Raw genomic sequence first — 7325 nt, 5'->3', positions numbered from 1 at the left:
GTGTGACTATGAGCATTAAAAGAAGTTCCTTCTTGCAGCATTGTAAAGAACAAGAGAATGTGCTTCATGAAAGAATTTTTAACATTGCAGCGTGACGAATGTGCGATATATCGATTACGAGCAGTAGTTTTACCTGAGCGAGCGCTTCTGTGTCGGAATTTGATTATGAGCATGCGTGGCACCTTGTCCGTCGGAGTAGGCTACATATGATCGGAGTAGGTCCGATCGGAGCATTTTGTCGGAAAATATTTCCGTCAAGTTGGAAAAGTTGGTCCGACGGATATTCCGACGGAAACAGTCCGATGCAGACCACACACAGTCGGAATATCCGACAAAACGCTCTGATCGGACACATTCCGACGGAATCTCCGATCGTGTGTACAAGGGCTCAGACTGGAGCAACGGAAATAATATGAGACAATGCGTTTTATGCATTTCCATGACCATACCCTCTGTCATCCCTAGGGTGACCATGACTATGATCGGCTCCACAAAAAATTCGGCCCCTCATAAATGACCTCTCCCAGAAATTAGCAGATGTGTATACGCCCCAACAAAACATCTGCATAGACGAGTTCCTTGTACATTTTACTGGCAAGCTTGCAATTAAGCAGTATATCCCCAGCAAGTGTGCCAGATATGAGGTCAAAATGTATAAGCTCTGTGATAGGGCCACTAGCTATACATACCACTTTAGAATTTATGATTTAAAAGACATGGGGAGCGGTGGTAGGATAGTGTGGGACTTGTTGTCACCCTTGTTCCAAAGGGGTAGCATTTCAACAAGGAAACTTTTATGCAAGCAAGCCACTTTTTAGACATTTGTTCATTAACCACTTCAGCCCCGGCCTATAGTCATATGATGCCCACAGATGGGATCTCCCATCCTGGGTGGGCGTCATATGACGTCCTCTGATTCCCAGCCGCGCTCGGGACCCAGTGCGTGTGCTCGGGAACACAGCAGGACCGTGGATCTGTGTAGGTAAGCACACAGATCCACATCCTGTCAGAGGAGAGGAGACCGATGGTGTGTTCCCAGTACAGAGGAACACCGATCGGTCTCCTCCCCTTGTGAGTCCCCTCCCCCCACAGTTAGAATCACTCCCATAGGGAACATATTAACCCCTGCAGCGCCCCCTGGTGTTAACCCCTTCCCTGCCAGTCACATTTACACAGTAATCAGTGCAATTTTATAGCACGATCGCTGTGTAAATGTGAATGGTCCCAAAAATGTGTCAAAAGTGTCTGTTGTGTCCGCCATAATGTCACAGTCATGAAAAAAATCGCAGATCGCCGCCATTACTAGTAAAAATAAATAAATAAAAAAAGCCATAAATCTATCCCCTATTTTGTAGATGCTATAACTTTTGCGCAAACCAATCAATAATCGCTAATTGTGATTTTTTTTACCAAAAATATGTAGGAGAATACGTATCGGCCTAAACTGAGGAAACGTTTTTTTTTTTTTTTTTAATTGGATATTTATTATAGCAAAAAGTAAAAAATATTGTGTTTTTTTTCAAAATTGTCACTCTTTTTTTGTTTATAGCGCAAAAAATAAAAACCACAGAGGTGATCAAATGCCACCAAAATAAAGCTCTATTTGTGGGAAAAAAAGGACATCAATTTTGTTTGGGTGCAACGTCGCACGACCGCGCAATTGTCAGTTAAATTGATGCAGTGCCAAATTGCAAAAAGTGCTCTGCTAAGGAAGGGGGTAAAATCCTCCGGGGCTGAAGTGGTTAAACAAATTTGCTGTTGTGGCACTGTGCAATCTAATCACAGAGGCTTAACACTGCAATTAGAAAGGGGGTGAAAGCCTGCTTGCGCAATGAAGAATTACTCGCTGTGAAATGGAAGGACAAACATGATGTATTCATCTTGTCTTACATTCACCCAAATTAACACAGCATCTGGTGTGATTGAAAAGCCTTTCTGTGTCCACAACTATGATCTAAATATGGAAGTTGTAGACTTCAACGACCAAATGATCAAGCTGTACTTAGCCTCCTGCAGAGCTAGACACTGGTACAAAAAAAAGCATCTATATAATTTTTTCAATTGGCTCTATACAATACTTTTGTAATTTACAAAGCAACTGGAAGAAATGGAACCTTCCTAAAATTTCAGGAAGGGATCGTCACAGCCCTTTTGTATCCAGAAGGCACTGTGACCCAAAGCCCAAATCCAGATGCTGTTAGCTGGCTGCATGAGAGGCATTTTCCATATGTCCTCCCAGGTACTCCAACACAAAGATCAGCCCAAAAATATGTGCCTGTGGTAAACACAGAATAAGGCAGTTAAAGACAGAAAAATATAGGGAGAGCTTTTTTCAATGGGCAATAAAAGCAGTAAATGGGAATTTCACTCAATCAAGGTAATATATGGCTAGTGATACTGTATGTTGCTATTTCTAAGGCCCCTTTCACACTGGGGCATTGGGTGCATTGGTGGTAAAGCACCGCTATTTTTAGCGGCCCTTTACCATCAATTTCGCAGCGCTATTAGGCTATTAGTGCTAAAATTATGTTCCAGATCTTAGCCATCAGGACAGTCCCAATGCCTGAACTTCATGTCTTGCTTCAGGTGTTTGCTCCAAGTCACTTTTAATATATCAGTCATGTTAAAACAAACATCCTGAATTGTAAAAATATATGAGAAGTTGAAACATCTGTCAGAAGCCTTCCTTTCCTTGCCTCTGAAGTCAGGCTTAAGACCCCTTTCACACTAGTCTTGTGCAATTCGTTTCATAACGAATCGAAATTCGGCCGAACTGAGTGAGAAGGGTGTTGTATTGTATTTGAGCCGAGGAGAAGAGACGTTGTCATTGTGTGTGTTAAAAGATTCAATAAACAAACGACTTTCCAAACTATGAATCATTATCACGAATGTCTATACATACATAAATAGGGAATTTCAACGAATACGAACGAATGAATTTGACACTCTACGAATAATTATGAATTATCTGAAAATGTACTAACGTAACATAACGAATATAACAGAACGAAATTATGTATTTTACGAATGACAACGAACCGAAACGAAACAACATTTTTCTGTTGTGCACAAGTCTATTTCACACTGGTGCGCTGGCAGTAAAACTGCGCTATTTTTAGCGGTGCTTTACCACCAATTTCGCGCTGCTATTCGGCTGCTAGCGGCCGAGAAAGGGTTAAAACCACAGTAAGCGCTATGCCAGCGGTATAGCCGCGCTGCCCCATTGATTTCAATGGGCAGGAGCGATGAAGGAGTGGTATCGAGTGGTATACACTGTTCCTTCACCGCTCCAAAGATGCTGCTAGCAGGACTTTTTTACTGTCCTGTTAGCGCACCGCTCCAGTTCAAAAGCTCTCTGGGCTTTCACATTGGAGAGACAGGAGCGGCTCTTTCAGGGCTTAGCCTGAAAAGCACCCCAGTGTGAAAGGGGTCTAAGGGATGTTATGCTATTTTTGTAGGTATTTTATGAATATGTATGTGAAGTGTTGATTTTAAATGTGTAGAAGTTTTCCTCTTTTTTAAAACTTAGTTGTGGATTTTTTTATTTTTTTTGCAATAACAATAATAGCAATAACAATAAATCCTGTCTGTGTGTCGGTCTATGTAGAGGCGTAACTAGATCCTTCAGGGCCCCCGTGCAAGAAACCATGAAGGACCCTCTAACCCCCCCCCCCCCCCACCTTACATCCAAGCCCTGGGCTTCCAGTTCTGGAAAAGTGTCCATGGATATCCTCCCAGAACCCTGCCTCCTGCCTGGGGTGACCGATCACGAAAAAGGGCAAACCACAGTGGCCCTTTACCATGTGATCAGCTGATTACATGTAAACACACTTGCCAGTTATTGGCAGTCCTTTCCCACGATGTGTCTGTTTGAGGAAAGATTGTCAGTACATTGCTTACACTGATAAGTGTAATAAGTGTAAGCCCCATCAGTGCTGCCTATCAGTGCTCATCAGTGCCGCCTATCAGTGCTCATCTGTGCCACCTATCAGTGCTGCCTATAACTGCTCAACAATGCCACTTATCAGTGCCCATCAGTGCTGCCTATCAGTGCTCATTGCCACCTATTAGTGCCCATCACTGCCACCTATCAGTGCTCATCAATGCTGCCAATCAATGACCATCATTGCTGTCTATCAGTGCCACATATCAGTGTTCATCAATGCTGCCTATCAGTGCCACATATCAGTACTCATCAATGTCCCCCTATCAGTGCCCATCAATGCCACTTATCAGTGCTCATCAATGCCCCTTATCAGTGCCACTTATTAGTGCCCATCAGTGCCACTTATCAGTGCTCATCAATGCCACCTATCAGTACTCATTAGCAGGACTCTGAGCTGAGAGATCTATCTCTCATACAGCTCAGATCCTGTACTGAAAGTTCCCACTTCCTCCTCCCCCGCATGGACAGGACAGGAGAGAGCCAATCTGGTCCTTCTCCTCCCACCCCTCTCCTCCTGTGTGCACTGTGGTAAAGTGTTAAGCTAAGCAGCTGAATGATCAAACATAGCTGCTTAGATTCACAGTTCCTGCAGTGCCCATAGGTGGAGAGGGGTGGGAGGAAAAGGAGCAGATAGCCTCTCTCCTGTCCTGTCCGAGCGGGGGGGCGGTCAGTGCAGGCTCTGAGCTGTATGGGAGATATGCTCTCAGCTCAGAACCCTGCAGCAAGCAACCCCACTGGGGCGGAACACTAGGGCGGCTTATCCTCCCTTCATAGCTCTCACCCGCTTGGTGACCTGGATCCCTGCAGCTCAGATAAGTCTCACTCTTGGGAGCAGCAGGTTGCTTGGCAGCTCAGTATGGAGCTGGAAGAGGGGGGGTCTGGGAGCAGCAGAGGGAAGCTGGATAGGAGGGGCAATGAGGCAGTAACATATAGAGGAATCGATTCCTGCCTCCTGCAGCCACTGAATACCTGCGAGAGGGAAAGGAGGAGAAGCGGGCATTCTGCAGCTGCAGGAGGTGACGCTCGATTACGCTACATGCTGCCCCTCCTATTCAGCTATACACATAATATACAAATACACATAGTCTTGGCAGCTGCTGCATCCTGCCGAGACAGGTGGAACCATACTTACCCCTCCTGCAGGGACTGCTGGATGCATTCCACAGACAGACCCATCACCCAAGCAGTACGGGGTGGCTGCCGGCCACGGTACACTGACACCGACAGCAGTAGCCCAGTCATATGTGTGCCCCGGAGCATATAGCTCACCGGCCACCTCTGGATTAGACGGGGCATATATCGTGGCTGACCCAGCATATAGCTAGGGCCTGCCCACACTTGATGGCCAGGCTGGGGAGACTACAAGGATCTATATTATCCAGCCTGTCACCCAGCCTGGCTGTTGGTTGTAGATCACAGGAATCAAAAATAAAAAATTCCCAGGACCAATGGTCCCATCGGGAGCCAGGTCTTTCTCCTACACTAGGCAGAAAAAAACTGAGCTACTGGATGCTGTGTGAGTGGTTATAGCCATTAGGACTGCCCCCTGGGTGGTACTGTGCAAGTGTTGCTGTTTTTAACACTTTCTGCTTAGTCCTCTCCTAAAGGGGCGATATAACCCTAAGGTCAAGAAGAGCTGCTGTGTCTGTCAATGAGTGATAGAGAAATGCTGTTTTTTATTTTCCTTGCATGTCCCCCTCGGATCTACAGCTCCCTGTTTCCTGCCTGTCGCATGCTCTACATTTGTTTCTGTTACCGACCTTGGCCTGTTCTCTACTATTCTTGTCTGCTCGTGACCCTGACCTTTTGGCGTGTCCCTGACTATCTCTATCCTACTGTTGCCTACTGTGGGCGTGAGCTGGGGGTCGCCACCTGGAGCCAGTTGCAGCCCAGTCCATCCTCACCACTAGAGGCTCTGGTGAACACCTGCTGGCTCTTAGACTCCGCACCCTAGGTAATCTTACGCTCTAACCCCGGTGGGATCCATCTTGGTGTTCCAGCGGCTCTGCCTTCCTTACCACCTTGACTCCCATTCGCAGCAGTCAGCCGTAGGGTCCACTACCTTGCTACCGTGCACTCCTGATCTCAACGGTGTGCATCTGTCACCTAGCCTCAAGGCGACCTGACATGGAGTTACCTTTTCAGTGTTCACATGAAAAAGATATAATAAAACATTTACAAAAATGTGAGGGGTGTACTCACTTTTGTGAGATACTGTTTATATTATTTATATATCTATATATATATATACACACAGTTGTGCTCAAAAGTTTGCATACCCTGGCAGAAATCTTGAAATTTTGGCATTGATATTAAAAATATGACATTCTTGCCAAAAACACTGTCTTTTATTTAAGCATAGCAATCATTTGAAGCCATTGATTATCATATAGCTGTTTGTCTCCGTTTTAAATCATGATAACAGAAATCACCCAAATGGCCCTATTCAAAAGTTTACATACCCTGGAATGCTTGGCCTTGGTACAGAAAAACAAGGTGACACACACAGGTTAAAATGTAAATTAAAGGCTATTTTCCCACATCTGTGGCTTTTTAAATTGCAATTAGTGTCTGTGTATAAATAGTTTGTTAGCTCTCATGTGCATGCACTGAGCAATCTAGATACTGAGCCATAGGGAGCAGAAACAAACTGTCAAAAGATCTGCGTAACAAGGTAACCTTTATAAAGATGGAGAAGGATATAAAAAAAGATACCCTAAGCCTTGAATATGACAGTCAGTACTGTTCAAACACTTAATAAGAAGAAAATTTGGAGCTCTCTTGATTCCATGCCAAGGCCATGTAGACCAAAAAAAATTGCAGCCACAACTGCCAGAGGAATTGTTCAGGATACAAAGACAGAACCACAAGTAACCTCAGGAGAAATACAAGCTACTCTGGAAAAAGACAGAATTGTTGTTTTTAAGGAGCACAATACAACAATGTTTGAACAAAAATGAACTGCATGAGTTGCCAGAAAGTAGCCTTTATTGCACCAATGCAATAAAAAAGCTTAGTTACAATATGCCCAACAACACCTTGACATGGCTCACTGGACTATTTTTGTAATATTGGCACAGCAAAGGCCATTTCTGGCAAGCTGACAATGCAGCTAATTGTTCAAGGCCAAGCAGGATCACTTCTTTGAGGCATGTATGATCAACACACACTTTGATAAATGGGGTCCTCAAGCGCTCTGAAACATTTCCCTTCTTTGTGATTTAATGCAAAACCAGAAAAGACATTTTTTGTTACCTTGTAAGTTATTTGTGAGTATATTTCCCATCCTTCCAAAATAATCTTTACCTCCTCTTCTGTGTGTTGCTGACCTCATTGCTCTTATGTGCTAAGCCATCCACCATATTTTACTAGACATAAT

Source organism: Lithobates pipiens, unplaced genomic scaffold (genome assembly GCF_037356315.1).
Source record: "Lithobates pipiens isolate NorthernLeopardFrog02 unplaced genomic scaffold, aLitPip1_a1.2 Scaffold_13, whole genome shotgun sequence".
Lineage (NCBI taxonomy): Eukaryota > Metazoa > Chordata > Amphibia > Anura > Ranidae > Lithobates > Lithobates pipiens.
The sequence above is the reverse complement of the archived record's forward strand: the minus strand, read 5'-3'. Positions refer to the sequence as shown.